Here is a 19,771-nt window from a genome sequence, read left to right on the forward strand (position 1 = left end):
ATCTAATGTAATAGCACAAATCATTAGATCATACATTGTAATAAGTAGTGATCTAATGTAATAGACAAATCATTAGATCATACATTGTAATAAGTAGTGATCTAATGTAATAGACAAATCATTAGATCATACATTGTAATAAGTAGTGATCTAATGTAATAGCACAAATCATTAGATCATACATTGTAATAAGTAGTGATCTAATGTAATAGACAAATCATTAGATCATACATTGTAATAAGCAGTGATCTAATGTAATGAACAAATCATTAGATCATACATTGTAATAAGTAGTGATCTAATGTAATAGCACAAATCATTGGATCATACATTGTAATAAGTAGTGATCTAATGTAATAGTACAAATCATTGGATCATACAATGTAATAAGTAGTGATCTAATGTAATAGACAAATCAATAGATCATACATTGTAATAAGTAGTGATCTAATGTAATAGACAAATCATTAGATCATACATTGTAATAAGTAGTGATCTAATGTAATAGTACAAATCATTAGATCATACATTGTAATAAGTAGTGATCTAATGCAATAGTACAAATCATTAGATCATACATTGTAATAAGCAGTGATCTAATGTAATAGACAAATCATTAGATCATACATTGTAATAAGTAGTGATCTAATGTAATAGACAAATCATTAGATCATACATTGTAATAAGTAGTGATCTAATGTAATAGTACAAATCACTACATCATACATTGTAATAAATAGTGATCTAATGTAATAGTACAAATCATTGGATCATACATTGTAATAAGTAGTGATCTAATGTAATAGCACAAATCACTACATCATACATTATAATTAGTAGTGATCTAATGTAATAGCACAAATCATTGGATCATACATTGTAATAAGTAGTGATCTAAAGTAATAGTACAAATCATTGGATCATACAATGTAATAAGTAGTGATCTAATGTAATAGACAAATCATTAGATCATACATTGTAATAGTGATCTAATGTAATAGACAAATCATTAGATCATACATTGTAATAAGTAGTGATCTAATGAAATAGTACAAATCATTAGATCATACACTGTAATAAGTAGTGATCTAATGTAATAGACAAATCATTAGATCATACATTGTAATAAGTAGTGATCTAATGTAATAGTACAAATCATTAGATCATACGTTGTAATAAGTAGTGATCTAATGTAATAGCACAAATCATTGGATCATACATTATAATTAGTAGTGATCTAATGTAATAGCACAAATCATTGGATCATACATTGTAATAAGTAGTGATCTAAAGTAATAGTACAAATCATTGGATCATACAATGTAATAAGTAGTGATCTAATGTAATAGACAAATCATTAGATCATACATTGTAATAGTGATCTAATGTAATAGACAAATCATTAGATCATACATTGTAATAAGTAGTGATCTAATGAAATAGTACAAATCATTAGATCATACACTGTAATAAGTAGTGATCTAATGTAATAGACAAATCATTAGATCATACATTGTAATAAGTAGTGATCTAATGTAATAGTACAAATCATTAGATCATACATTGTAATAAGCAGTGATCTAATGTAATAGACAAATCATTAGATCATACATTGTAATAAGTAGTGATCTAATGTAATAGACAAATCATTAGATCATACATTGTAATAAGTAGTGATCTAATGTAATAGACAAATCATTGGATCATACATTGTAATAAGTAGTGATCTAATGTAATAGTACAAATCACTGCATCATACATTGTAATAAGTAGTGATCTAATGTAATAGTACAAATCATTGAATCATACATTGTAATAAGTAGTGATCTAATGTAATAGTACAAATCATTAGATCATACATTGTAATAAGTAGTGATCTAATATAATAGCACAAATCATTGGATCATACATTGTAATTAGTAGTGATCTAATGTAATAGCACAAATCATTAGATCATACATTGTAATAAGTAGTGATCTAATGTAATAGACAAATCATTAGATCATACATTGTAATAAGTAGTGATCTAATGTAATAGACAAATCATTAGATCATACATTGTAATAAGTAGTGATCTAATGTAATAGACAAATCATTAGATCGTACATTGTAATAAGTAGTGATCTAATGTAATAGTACAAATTATTGGATCATACATTGTAATAAGTAGTGATCTAATGTAATAGACAAATCATTAGATCGTACATTGTAATAAGTAGTGATCTAATGTAATAGTACAAATCATTAGATCATACATTGTAATATGCAGTGATCTAATGTAAAAGCACAAATCATTGGTTCATACATTGTAATAAGTAGTGATCTAATGTAATAGTACAAATCATTAGATCATACATTGTAATAAGTAGTGATCTAATGTAATCGACAAATCATTGGATCATACATTGTAATAAGTAGTGGTCTAATGTAATAGACAAATCATTAGATCATACATTGTAATAAGTAGTGATCTAGTGTAATAGACAAATCATTAGATCATACATTGTAATAAGTAGTGATCTAATGTAATAGTACAAATCATTAGATCATACATTGTAATAAGTAGTGATCTAATGTAATAGTACAAATCATTAGATCATACATTGTAATAAGCAGTGATCTAATGTAATAGACAAATCATTAGATCATACATTGTAATAAGTAGTGATCTAATGTAATAGACAAATCATTAGATCATACATTGTAATAAGTAGTGATCTAATGTAATAGACAAATCATTGGATCATACATTGTAATAAGTAGTGATCTAATGTAATAGCACAAATCATTGGATCATACATTGTAATAAGTAGTGATCTAATGTAATAGCACAAATCATTGGATCATACATTGTAATAAGTAGTGATCTAATGAAATAGCACTAATCATTGGATCATACAATGTAATAAGTAGTGATCTAATGTAATAGGCAAATCATTAGATCATACATTGTAATAAGTAGTGATCTAATGTAATAGACAAATCATTAGATCATACATTGTAATAAGTAGTGATCTAATGTAATAGTACAAATCATTGGATCATACATTGTAATAAGTAGTGATCTAATGTAATAGCACAAATCATTAGATCATACATTGTAATAAGTAGTGATCTAATGTAATAGACAAATCATTAGATCATACATTGTAATAAGCAGTGATCTAATGTAATGAACAAATCATTAGATCATACATTGTAATAAGTAGTGATCTATTGTAATAGCACAAATCATTGGATCATACATTGTAATAAGTAGTGATCTAATGTAATAGACAAATCATTAGATCATACATTGTAATAAGTAGTGATCTAATGTAATAGACAAATCATTAGATCATACATTGTAATAAGTAGTGATCTAATGTAATAGACAAATCATTAGATCATACATTGTAATAAGTAGTGATCTAATGTAATAGACAAATCATTAGATCGTACATTGTAATAAGTAGTGATCTAATGTAATAGTACAAATCATTAGATCATACATTGTAATAAGCAGTGATCTAATGTAATAGTACAAATCATTAGATCATACATTGTAATAAGTAGTGATCTAATGTAATAGTACAAATCATTAGATCATACATTGTAATAAGCAGTGATCTAATGTAATAGACAAATCATTAGATCATACATTGTAATAAGTAGTGATCTAATGTAATAGACAAATGATTAGATCATACATTGTAATAAGTAGCGATCTAATGTAGTAGACAAATCATTGGATCATACATTGTAATAAGTAGTGATCTAATGTAATAGCACAAATCATTAGATCATACATTGTAATAAGTAGTGATCTAATGTAATAGACAAATCATTAGATCATACATTGTAATAAGTAGTGATCTAATGTAATAGACAAATCATTAGATCATACATTGTAATAAGTAGTGATCTAATGTAATTGCACAAATCATTAGATCATACATTGTAATAAGTAGTGATCTAATGTAATAGACAAATCATTAGATCATACATTGTAATAAGCAGTGATCTAATGTAATGAACAAATCATTAGATCATACATTGTAATAAGTAGTGATCTAATGTAATAGCACAATTCATTGGATCATACATTGTAATAAGTAGTGATCTAATGTAATAGTACAAATCATTGGATCATACAATGTAATAAGTAGTGATCTAATGTAATAGACAAATCAATAGATCATACATTGTAATAAGTAGTGATCTAATGTAATAGACAAATCATTAGATCATACATTGTAATAAGTAGTGATCTAATGTAATAGTACAAATCATTGGATCATACAATGTAATAAGTAGTGATCTAATGTAATAGACAAATCAATAGATCATACATTGTAATAAGTAGTGATCTAATGTAATAGACAAATCATTAGATCATACATTGTAATAAGTAGTGATCTAATGTAATAGTACAAATCATTAGATCATACATTGTAATAAGTAGTGATCTAATGTAATAGACAAATCATTAGATCATACATTGTAATAAGTAGTGATCTAATGTAATAGTACAAATCATTAGATCATACATTGTAATAAGTAGTGATCTAATGTAATAGTACAAATCATTAGATCATACATTGTAATAAGCAGTGATCTAATGTAATAGACAAATCATTAGATCATACATTGTAATAAGTAGTGATCTAATGTAATAGACAAATCATTAGATCATACATTGTAATAAGTAGTGATCTAATGTAATAGACAAATCATTGGATCATACATTGTAATAAGTAGTGATCTAATGTAATAGTACAAATCACTACATCATACATTGTAATAAGTAGTGATCTAAAGTAATAGTACAAATCATTGGATCATACAATGTAATAAGTAGTGATCTAATGTAATAGACAAATCATTAGATCATACATTGTAATAGTGATCTATTGTAATAGACAAATCATTAGATCATACATTGTAATAAGTAGTGATCTAATGTAATAGACAAATCATTAGATCATACATTGTAATAAGTAGTGATCTAATGTAATAGTACAAATCATTAGATCATACATTGTAATAAGCAGTGATCTAATGTAATAGACAAATCATTAGATCATACATTGTAATAAGTAGTGATCTAATGTAATAGACAAATCATTAGATCATACATTGTAATAAGTAGTGATCTAATGTAATAGACAAATCATTGGATCATACATTGTAATAAGTAGTGATCTAATGTAATAGTACAAATCACTACATCATACATTGTAATAAGTAGTGATCTAATGTAATAGTACAAATCATTGAATCATACATTGTAATAAGTAGTGATCTAATGTAATAGTACAAATCATTAGATCATACATTGTAATAAGCAGTGATCTAATGTAATAGACAAATCATTAGATCATACATTGTAATAAGTAGTGATCTAATGAAATAGTACAAATCATTAGATCATACATTGTAATAAGTAGTGATCTAATGTAATAGACAAATCATTAGATCATACATTGTAATAAGCAGTGATCTAATGTAATAGACAAATCATTAGATCAAACATTGTAATAAATAGTGATCTAATGTAACAGACAAATCATTAGATCATACATTATAATAAGTAGTGATCTAATGTAATAGTACAAATCATTAGATCATACATTGTAATAAGTAGTGATCTAATGTAATAGTACAAATCATTAGATCATACATTGTAATAAGCAGTGATCTAATGTAAAAGCACAAATCATTGGATCATACATTGTAATAAGTAGTGATCTAATGTAATAGTACAAATCATTAGATCATACATTGTAATAAGTAGTGATCTAATGTAATAGTACAAATCATTAGATCATACATTGTAATAAGTAGTGATCTAATGTAATAGACAAATCATTGATCATACATTGTAATAAGTAGTGATGTAATGTAATAGACAAATCATTAGATCATACATTGTAATATGTAGTGATCTAATGTAATAGTACAAATCATTAGATCATACATTGTAATAAGTAGTGATCTAATATAATAGTACAAATCATTAGATCATAAATTGTAATAAGTAGTGATCTAATGTAATAGTACAAGTCATTAGATCATACATTGTAATAAGTAGTGATCTAATGTAATAGCACAAATCATTAGATCATACATTGTAATAAGTAGTGATCTAATGTAATAGTACAAATCACTACATCATACATTGTAATAAGTAGTGATCTAATGTGATAGTACAAATCATTAGATCATACATTGTAATATGTAGTGATCTAATGTAATAGTACAAATCATTAGATCATACATTGTAATAAGTAGTGATCTAATGTAATATTACAATGTATGATCTAATGATTTGTACTATTACATTAGATCACTACTTATTACAATGTATGATCTAATGATTTGTACTATTACATTAGATCACTACTTATTACAATGTATGATCCAATGATTTGTGCTTTTACATTAGATCACTGCTTATTACAATGTATGATCTAATGATTTGTACTATTACATTAGATCACTACTTATTACAATGTATGATCTAATGATTTGTACTATTACATTAGATCACTACTTATTACATTGTATGATCCAATGATTAGTGCTATTTCATTAGATCACTACTTATTACAATGTATGATCCAATGATTTGTGCTATTACATTAGATCACTACTTATTACAATGTATGATCTAAGGATTTGTTTATTACATTATATCACTACTTATTACAATGTATGATCTAATGATTTGTCTGTTAATTTATATCTCCACTTATTACAATGTATGATCTAATGATTTGTCCATTACATTAGATCACTACTTATTACAATGTATGATCTAATGATTTGTTTGTTACATTATATCACCACTTATTACAATGTATGATCCAATGATTTGTCTATTACATTAGATCACTACTTATTACAATGTATGATCTAATGATTTGTCTATTACATTACATCACTACTTATTACAATGTATGATCAATGATTTGTCTATTACATTAGATCACTACTTATTACAATGTATGATCTAATGATTTGTACTAAGTAGTGATCTAATGTAATAGACAAATCATTGATCATACATTGTAATAAGTAGTGATGTAATGTAATAGACAAATCATTAGATCATACATTGTAATAAGTAGTGATCTAATGTAATAGACAAATCATTGGATCATACATTGTAATAAGTGGTGATATAATGTAACAAACAAATCATTAGATCATACATTGTAATAAGTAGTGATCTAATGTAATGGACAAATCATTAGATCATACATTGTAATAAGTGGAGATATAAATTAACAGACAAATCATTAGATCATACATTGTAATAAGTAGTGATATAATGTAATAAACAAATCCTTAGATCATACATTGTAATAAGTAGTGATATAATGTAATAGCACAAATCATTAGATCATACATTGTAATAAGTATTGATCTAATGTAATAGCACAAATCATTAGATCATACATTGTAATAAGTAGTGATCTAACGTAACAGACAAATCATTAGATCATACATTGTAATAAGTAGTGATCTAATGTAATAGCACAAATCATTAGATCATACATTGTAATAAGTAGTGATCTAACGTAACAGACAAATCATTAGATCATACATTGTAATAAGTAGTGATCTAATGTTATAGCACAAATCATTGGATCATACATTGTAATAAGTAGTGATCTAATGTAATAGCACAAATCATTGGATCATACATTGTAATAAGTAGTGATCTAATGTAATAGCACAAATCATTGGATCATACAATGTAATAAGTAGTGATCTAATGTAATAGACAAATCATTGGATCATACATTGTAATAAGTAGTGATCTAATGTAATAGTACAAATCATTAGATCATACATTGTAATAAGCAGTGATCTAATGTAATAGACAAATCATTAGATCATACATTGTAATAAGCAGTGATCTAATGTAATAGACAAATCATTAGATCATACATTGTAATAAGTAGTGATCTAATGTAATAGACAAATCATTGGATCATACATTGTAATAAGTAGTGATCTAATGTAATAGTACAAATCATTAGATCATACATTGTAATAAGTAGTGATCTAATGTAATAGCACAAATCATTGGATCATACATTGTAATAAGTAGTGATCTAATGTAATAGCACAAATCATTAGATCATACATTGTAATAAGTAGTGATCTAATGTAATAGCTCAAATCATTAGATCATACATTGTAATAAGTAGTGATCTAATGTAATAGACAAATCATTAGATCATACATTGTAATAAGCAGTGATCTAATGTAATGAACAAATCATTAGATCATACATTGTAATAAGTAGTGATCTAATGTAATAGCACAAATCATTGGATCATACATTGTAATAAGTAGTGATCTAATGTAATAGTACAAATCATTGGATCATACAATGTAATAAGTAGTGATCTAATGTAATAGACAAATCATTAGATCATACATTGTAATAAGTAGTGATCTAATGTAATAGTACAAATCATTAGATCATACATTGTAATAAGTAGTGATCTAATGTAATAGTACAAATCATTAGATCATACATTGTAATAAGCAGTGATCTAATGTAATTAATAAATCATTAGATCATACATTGTAATAAGTAGTGATCTAATGTAATAGTACAAATCATTAGATCATACATTGTAATAAGCAGTGATCTAATGTAATAGACAAATCATTAGATCATACATTGTAATAAGTAGTGATCTAATGTAATAGACAAATCATTAGATCATACATTGTAATAAGTAGTGATCTAATGTAATAGACAAATCATTGGATCATACATTGTAATAAGTAGTGATCTAATGTAATAGTACAAATCACTACATCATACATTGTAATAAATAGTGATCTAATGTAATAGTACAAATCATTGGATCATACATTGTAATAAGTAGTGATCTAATGTAATAGCACAAATCATTAGATCATACATTGTAATAAGTAGTGATCTAATATAATAGTTCAAATCACTACATCATACATTGTAATAAGTAGTGATCTAAAGTAATAGTACAAATCATTGGATCATACATTGTAATAAGTAGTGATCTAATGTAATAGACAAATCATTGGATCATACAATGTAATAAGTAGTGATCTAATGTAATAGACAAATCATTAGATCATACATTGTAATAGTGATCTAATGTAATAGACAAATCATTAGATCATACATTGTAATAAGTAGTGATCTAATGAAATAGTACAAATCATTAGATCATACATTGTAATAAGTAGTGATCTAATGTAATAGACAAATCATTAGATCATACATTGTAATAAGTAGTGATCTAATGTAATAGTACAAATCATTAGATCATACATTGTAATAAGCAGTGATCTAATGTAGTAGACAAAGCATTAGATCATACATTGTAATAAGTAGTGATCTAATGAAATAGTACAAATCATTAGATCATACATTGTAATAAGTAGTGATCTAATGTAATAGACAAATCATTAGATCATACATTGTAATAAGCAGTGATCTAATGTAATAGACAAATCATTAGATCAAACATTGTAATAAATAGTGATCTAATGTAACAGACAAATCATTAGATCATACATTATAATAAGTAGTGATCTAATGTAATAGTACAAATCATTAGATCATACATTGTAATAAGTAGTGATCTAATGTAATAGTACAAATCATTAGATCATACATTGTAATAAGCAGTGATCTAATGTAAAAGCACAAATCATTGGATCATACATTGTAATAAGTAGTGATCTAATGTAATAGTACAAATCATTAGATCATACATTGTAATAAGTAGTGATCTAATGTAATAGTACAAATCATTAGATCATACATTGTAATAAGTAGTGATCTAATGTAATAGACAAATCATTGATCATACATTGTAATAAGTAGTGATGTAATGTAATAGACAAATCATTAGATCATACATTGTAATAAGTAGTGATCTAATGTAATAGTACAAATCATTAGATCATACATTGTAATAAGTAGTGATCTAATATAATAGTACAAATCATTAGATCATAAATTGTAATAAGTAGTGATCTAATGTAATAGTACAAGTCATTAGATCATACATTGTAATAAGTAGTGATCTAATGTAATAGCACAAATCATTAGATCATACATTGTAATAAGTAGTGATCTAATGTAATAGACAAATCATTGGATCATACATTGTAATAAGTAGTGATCTAATGTAATGGACAAATAATTAGATCATACATTGTAATAAGTAGAGATATAAAGTAACAGACAAATCATTAGATCATACATTGTAATAAGTAGTGATATAATGTAATAAACAAATCCTTAGATCATACATTGTATTAAGTAGTGATCTAATGTAATAGCACAAATCATTAGATCATACATTGTAATAAGTAGTGATCTAATGTAACAGACAAATCATTAGATCATACATTGTAATAAGTAGTGATATAATGTAACAGACAAATCATTAGATCATACATTGTAATAAGTAGTGCTATAATGTATTATACAAATAATTAGAACATACATTGTAATAAGTAGTGATCTAATGTAATAGACAAATCATTAGATCATACATTGTAGTAAGTAGTGATATAATGTAACAGACAAATCATTAGATCATACATTGTAATAAGTAGTGATATAATGTAACAGACAAATCATTAGATCATACATTGTAATAAGTTGTGATCTAATGTTTTAGCACAAATCATTAGATCATACATTGTAATAAGTAGTGATCTAATGTAATAGACAAATCATTAGATCATACATTGTAATAAGTAGTGATCTAATGTTATAGCACAAATCATTGGATCATACATTGTAATAAGTAGTGATCTAATGTAATTGCACAAATCATTAGATCATACATTGTAATAAGTAGTGATCTAATGTAATAGCACAAATAATTAGATCATACATTGTAATAAGTAGTGATCTAACGTAACAGACAAATCATTAGATCATACATTGTAATAAGTAGTGATCTAATGTTATAGCACAAATCATTGGATCATACATTGTAATAAGTAGTGATCTAATATAATAGCACAAATCATTGGATCATACATTGTAATAAGTAGTGATCTAATGTAATAGCACAAATCATTGGATCATACATTGTAATAAGTAGTGATCTAATGTAATAGCACAAATCATTGGATCATACAATGTAATAAGTAGTGATCTAATGTAATAGACAAATCATTAGATCATACATTGTAATAAGTAGTGATCTAATGTAATAGTACAAATCATTAGATCATACATTGTAATAAGCAGTGATCTAATGTAATAGACAAATCATTAGATCATACATTGTAATAAGTAGTGATCTAATGTAAAAGACAAATCATTAGATCATACATTGTAATAAGTAGTGATCTAATGTAATAGCACAAATCATTAGATCATACATTGTAATAAGCAGTGATCTAATGTAATAGTACAAATCATTAGATCATACATTGTAATAAGTAGTGATCTAATGTAATAGACAAATTATTAGATCATACATTGTAATAAGTAGTGATATAATGTAACAGACAAATCATTAGATCATACATTGTAGTAAGTGGTGATCTAATGTAATAGACAAATCATTAGATCATACATTGTAATAAGTAGTGATCTAACGTAACAGACAAATCATTAGATCATACATTGTAATAAGTAGTGATCTAATGTAATAGCACAAATCATTAGATCATACATTGTAATAAGTAGTGATCTAATGTAATAGCACAAATCATTAGATCATACATTGTAATAAGTAGTGATCTAATGTAATAGCACAAATCATTAGATCATACATTGTAATAAGTAGTGATCTAACGTAACAGACAAATCATTGGATCATACATTGTAATAAGTAGTGATCTAATGTTATAGCACAAATCATTGGATCATACATTGTAATAAGTAGTGATCTAATGTAATAGACAAATCATTAGATCATACATTGTAATAAGCAGTGATCTAATGTAATGAACAAATCATTAGATCATACATTGTAATAAGTAGTGATCTAATGTAATAGCACAAATCATTGGATCATATATTGTAATAAGTAGTGTTTTAATGTAAAAGTACAAATCATTGGATCATACAATGTAATAAGTTGTGATCTAATGTAATAGACAAATCATTAGATCATACATTGTAATAAGTAGTGATCTAATGTAATAGTACAAATCATTAGATCATACATTGTAATAAGCAGTGATCTAATGTAATAGACAAATCATTAGATCATACATTGTAATAAGTAGTGATCTAATGTAATAGACAAATCATTAGATCATACATTGTAATAAGTAGTGATCTAATGTAATAGACAAATCATTGGATCATACATTGTAATAAGTAGTGATCTAATGTAATGGTACAAATCACTACATCATACATTGTAATAAATAGTGATCTAATGTAATAGTACAAATCATTGGATCATACATTGTAATAAGTAGTGATCTAATGTAATAGACAAATCATTAGATCATACATTGTAATAAGTAGTGATCTAATGTAATAGTACAAATCACTACATCATACATTGTAATAAGTAGTGATCTAATGTAATAGTACAAATCATTGGATCATATATTGTAATAAGTAGTGATCTAATGTAATAGTACAAATCATTAGATCATACATTGTAATAAGCAGTGATCTAATGTAATAGCACAAATCATTGGATCATACAATGTAATAAGTAGTGATCTAAAGTAATAGTACAAATCATTGGATCATACAATGTAATAAGTAGTGATCTAATGTAATAGACAAATCATTAGATCATACATTGTAATAAGCAGTGATCTAATGTAATAGCACAAATCATTGGATCATACAATGTAATAAGTAGTGATCTAAAGTAATAGTACAAATCATTGGATCATACAATGTAATAAGTAGTGATCTAATGTAATAGACAAATCATTAGATCATACATTGCAATAAGCAGTGATCTAATGTAATAGACAAATCATTAGATCATACATTGTAATAAGTAGTGATCTAATGAAATAGTACAAATCATTAGATCATACATTGTAATAAGTAGTGATCTAATGTAATAGACAAATCATTAGATCATACATTGTAATAAGTAGTGATCTAATGTAATAGTACAAATCATTAGATCATACATTGTAATAAGCAGTGATCTAATGTAATAGACAAATCATTAGATCATACATTGTAATAAGTAGTGATCTAATGTAATAGACAAATCATTAGATCATACATTGTAATAAGTAGTGATCTAATGTAATAGCACAAATCATTAGATCATACATTGTAATAAGTAGTGATCTAATGTAATAGTACAAATCATTAGATCATACATTGTAATAAGTAGTGATCTAATGTAATAGTATAAATCATTAGATCATACATTGCAATAAGCAGTGATCTAATGTAAAAGCACAAATCATTGGATCATACATTGTAATAAGTAGTGATCTAATATAATAGTACAAATCATTAGATCATACATTGTAATAAGTAGTGATATAATGTAATATACAAATAATTAGATCATACATTGTAATAAGTAGTGATCTAATGTAATAGACAAATCATTAGATCATACATTGTAATAAGTAGTGATATAATGTAACAGACAAATCATTAGATCATACATTGTAATAAGTAGTGATATAATGTTACAGACAAATCATTAGATCATACATTGTAATAAGTGGTGATCTAATGTAATAGACAAATCATTAGATCGTACATTGTAATAAGTAGTGATCTAATGTAATAGACAAATCATTAGATCATACATTGTAATAAGTAGTGATCTAACGTAACAGACAAATCATTAGATCATACATTGTAATAAGCAGTGATCTAATGTAATAGCACAAATCATTAGATCATACATTGTAATAAGCAGTGATCTAATGTAATAGACAAATCATTAGATCATACATTGTAATAAGTAGTGATCTAATGTAATAGACAAATCATTAGATCATACATTGTAATAAGTAGTGATCTAATGTAATAGTACAAATCATTGGATCATACATTGTAATAAGTAGTGATCTAATGTAATAGTACAAATCATTAGATCATACAATGTAATAAGTAGTGATCTAATGTAATAGTACAAATCATTAGATCATACATTGTAATAAGTAGTAATCTAATGTAATAGCACAAATCATTGGATCATACATTGTAATAAGTAGTGATCTAATGTAATAGCACAAATCATTAGATCATACATTGTAATAAGTAGTGATCTAATGTAATAGCACAAATCATTAGATCATACATTGTAATAAGTAGTGATCTAATGTAATAGACAAATCATTAGATCATACATTTGAATAAGCAGTGATCTAATGTAATGAACAAATCATTAGATCATACATTGTAATAAGTAGTGATCTAATGTAATAGCACAAATCATTGGATCATACATTGTAATAAGCAGTGATCTAATGTAATAGACAAATCATTAGATCATACATTGTAATAAGTGGTGATCTAATGTAATAGACAAATCATTAGATCATACATTGTAATAAGTAGTGATCTAATGTAATAGACAAATCATTAGATCGTACATTGTAATAAGTAGTGATCTAATGTAATAGCACAAATCATTGGATCATACATTGTAATAAGTAGTGATCTAATGTAATAGACAAATCATTGAATCATACATTGTAATAAGTAGTGATCTAATGTAATAGACAAATCATTAGATCATACATTGTAATAAGTAGTGATCTAATGTAATAGACAAATCATTAGATCATACATTGTAATAAATAGTGATCTAATGTAATAGACAAATCATTAGATCATACATTGTAATAAGTAGTGATCTAATGTAATAGACAAATCATTAGATCATACATTGTAATAAGTAGTGATCTAATGTAATAGACAAATCATTAGATCGTACATTGTAATAAGTAGTGATCTAATGTCATAGACAAATCATTAGATCATACATTGTAATAAGTAGTGATCTAATGTAATAGCACAAATCATTAGATCATACATTGTAATAAGTAGTGATCTAATGTAATAGACAAATCATTAGATCATACATTGTAATAAGTAGTGATCTAACGTAACAGACAAATCATTAGATCATACATTGTAATAAGTAGTGATCTAACGTAACAGAAATCATTAGACCATACATTGTAATAAGTAGTGATCTAACGTAACAGAAATCATTAGACCATACATTGTAATAAGTTGTGATCTAATGTTTTAGCACAAATAATTAGATCATACATTGTAATAAGTAGTGATCTAATGTAATAAACAAATCATTAGATCAAACATTGTAATAAGTAGTGATCTAATGTAATAGACAAATCATTAGATCATACATTGTAATAAGTAGTGAACTAATGTAATAGACAAATCATTAGATCATACATTGTAATAAGTAGTGATCTAACGTAACAGACAAATCATTAGATCATACATTGTAATAAGTTGTGATCTAATGTTTTAGCACAAATCATTAGATCATACATTGTAATAAGTAGTGATATAATGTAATAGACAAATCATTAGATCATACATTGTAATAAGTAGTGATCTAATGTTATAGCACAAATCATTGGATCATACATTGTAATAAGTAGTGATCTAATGTAATAGCACAAATCATTAGATCACACATTGTAATAAGTAGTGATCTAATGTAATAGACAAATCATTAGAACATACATTGTAATAAGTAGTGATCTAATGTAATAGACAAATCATTAGATCATACATTGTAATAAGTAGTGATCTAATGTGATAGACAAATCATTAGATCGTACATTGTAATAAGTAGTGATCTAATGTCATAGACAAATCAATAGATCATGCATTGTAATAAGTATTGATCTAATGTAATAGACAAATCATTAGAACATACATTGTAATAAGTAGTGATCTAATGTAATAGACAAATCATTAGATCATACATTGTAATAAGTAGTGATCTAATGTCATAGACAAATCAATAGATCATGCATTGTAATAAGTAGTGATCTAATGTAATAGACAAATCATTAGAACATACATTGTAATAAGTAGTGATCTAATGTAATAGACAAATCATTAGATCATACATTGTAATAAGTAGTGATCTAATGTAATAGACAAATCATTAGATCGTACATTGTAATAAGTAGTGATCTAATATCATAGACAAATCATTAGATCATACATTGTAATAAGTAGTGATCTAATGTAATAGCACAAATCATTAGATCATACATTGTAATAAGTAGTGATCTAATATAACAGACAAATCATTAGATCATACATTGTAATAAGTTGTGAGATAATGTTATAGCACAAATCATTGGATCATACATTGTAATAAGTAGTGATCTAATGTAATAGCACAAATCATTAGATCATACATTGTAATAAGTAGTGATCTAATGTAATAGACAAATCATTGGATCATACATTGTAATAAGTGGTGATATAATGTAACAGACAAATCATTAGATCATAAATTGTAATAAGTAGTGATCTAATGTAATGGACAAATAATTAGATCATACATTGTAATAAGTAGAGATATAAAGTAACAGACAAATCATTAGATCATACATTGTAATAAGTAGTGATATAATGTAATAAACAAATCCTTAGATCATACATTGTAATAAGTAGTGATCTAATGTAATAGACAAATCATTAGATCATACATTGTAATAAGTAGTGATATAATGTAACAGACAAATCAATAGATCATACATTGTAATACGTAGTGCTATAATGTATTATACAAATAATTAGAACATACATAGTAATAAGTAGTGATCTAATGTAATAGACAAATCATTAGATCATACATTGTAATAAGTAGTGATATAATGTAACAGACAAACCATTAGATCATACATTGTAATAAGTAGTGATATAATGTAACAGACAAATCATTAGATCATACATTGTAATAAGTGGTGATCTAATGTAATAGACAACTCATTAGATCATACATTGTAATAAGTGGTGATCTAATGTCATAGACAAATCATTAGATCATACATTGTAATAAGTAGTGATCTAATGTAATAGCAAAAATCATTAGATCATACATTGTAGTAAGTAGTGATCTAATGTAATAGACAAATCATTAGATCATACATTGTAATAAGTAGTGATCTAACTTAACAGACAAATCATTAGATCATACATTGTAATAAGTTGTGATCTAATGTTTTAGCACAAATCATTAGATCATACATTGTAATAAGTAGTGATCTAATGTAATAGACAAATCATTAGATCATACATTGTAATAAGTAGTGATCTAATGTTATAGCACAAATCATTGGATCATACATTGTAATAAGTAGTGATCTAATGTAATTGCACAAATCATTAGATCATACATTGTAATAAGTAGTGATCTAATGTAATAGCACAAATAATTAGATCATACATTGTAATAAGTAATGATCTAACGTAACAGACAAATCATTAGATCATACATTGTAATAAGTAGTGATCTAATGTTATAGCACAAATCATTGGATCATACATTGTAATAAGTAGTGATCTAATGTAATAGCACAAATCATTGGATCATACATTGTAATAAGTAGTGATCTAATGTAATAGCACAAATCATTGGATCATACATTGTAATAAGTAGTGATCTAATGTAATAGCACAAATCATTGGATCATACATTGTAATAAGTAGTGATCTAATGTAATAGCACAAATCATTGGATCATACATTGTAATAAGTAGTGATCTAATGTAATAGACAAATCATTAGATCATACATTGTAATAAGTAGTGATCTAATGTATTATACAAATAATTAGAACATACATAGTAATAAGTAGTGATCTAATGTAATAGACAAATCATTAGATCATACATTGTAATAAGTAGTGATATAATGTAACAGACAAACCATTAGATCATACATTGTAATAAGTAGTGATATAATGTAACAGACAAATCATTAGATCATACATTGTAATAAGTGGTGATCTAATGTAATAGACAAATCATTAGATCATACATTGTAATAAGTGGTGATCTAATGTCATAGACAAATCATTAGATCATACATTGTAATAAGTAGTGATCTAATGTAATAGCAAAAATCATTAGATCATACATTGTAGTAAGTAGTGATCTAATGTAATAGACAAATCATTAGATCATACATTGTAATAAGTAGTGATCTAACTTAACAGACAAATCATTAGATCATACATTGTAATAAGTTGTGATCTAATGTTTTAGCACAAATCATTAGATCATACATTGTAATAAGTAGTGATCTAATGTAATAGACAAATCATTAGATCATACATTGTAATAAGTAGTGATCTAATGTTATAACACAAATCATTGGATCATACATTGTAATAAGTAGTGATCTAATGTAATTGCACAAATCATTAGATCATACATTGTAATAAGTAGTGATCTAATGTAATAGCACAAATAATTAGATCATACATTGTAATAAGTAATGATCTAACGTAACAGACAAATCATTAGATCATACATTGTAATAAGTAGTGATCTAATGTTATAGCACAAATCATTGGATCATACATTGTAATAAGTAGTGATCTAATGTAATAGCACAAATCATTGGATCATACATTGTAATAAGTAGTGATCTAATGTAATAGCACAAATCATTGGATCATACATTGTAATAAGTAGTGATCTAATGTAATAGACAAATCATTAGATCATACATTGTAATAAGTAGTGATCTAATGTAATAGTACAAATCATTAGATCATACATTGTAATAAGCAGTGATCTAATGTAATAGACAAATCATTAGATCATACATTGTAATAAGTAGTGATCTAATGTAATAGCACAAATCATTAGATCATACATTGTAATAAGCAGTGATCTAATGTAATAGACAAATCATTAGATCATACATTGTAATAAGTAGTGATCTAATGTAATAGACAAATCATTAGATCATACATTGTAATAAGTAGTGATCTAATGTAATAGTACAAATCATTGGATCATACATTGTAATAAGTAGTGATCTAATGTAATAGTACAAATCATTAGATCATACATTGTAATAAGTAGTGATCTAATGTAATAGCACAAATCATTAGATCATACATTGTAATAAGTTGTGATCTAATGTAATAGCACAAATCATTAGATCATACATTGTAATAAGTAGTGATCTAATGTAATAGCACAAATCATTAGATCATACATTGTAATAAGTAGTGATCTAATGTAATAGACAAATCATTAGAGCATACATTGTAATAAGCAGTGATCTAATGTAATGAACAAATCATTAGATCATACATTGTAATAAGTAGTGATCTAATGTAATAGCACAAATCATTGGATCATACATTGTAATAAGCAGTGATCTAATGTAATAGACAAATCATTAGATCATACATTGTAATAAGGAGTGATCTAATGTAATAGACAAATCATTAGATCATACATTGTAATAAGTAGTGATCTAATGTAATAGACAAATCATTGGATCATACATTGTAATAAGTAGTGATCTAATGTAATAGTACAAATCATTAGATCATACATTGTAATAAGTAGTGATCTAATGTAATAGTACAAATCTTTAGATAATACATTGTAATAAGCAGTGATCTAATGTAAAAGTAGAAATCATTGGATCATACATTGTAATAAGTAGTGATCTAATGTAACAGACAAATCATTAGATCATACATTGTAATAAGTGTTGATCTAATGTAATAGACAAATCATTAGATCATACATTGTAATAAGTAGTGATCTAATG

Source organism: Phyllobates terribilis, unplaced genomic scaffold, assembly GCF_046119375.1.
Source record: "Phyllobates terribilis strain yellow unplaced genomic scaffold, ASM4611937v1 Scaffold_1__5_contigs__length_1240528914, whole genome shotgun sequence".
Taxonomy (NCBI): Eukaryota; Metazoa; Chordata; class Amphibia; order Anura; family Dendrobatidae; genus Phyllobates; species Phyllobates terribilis.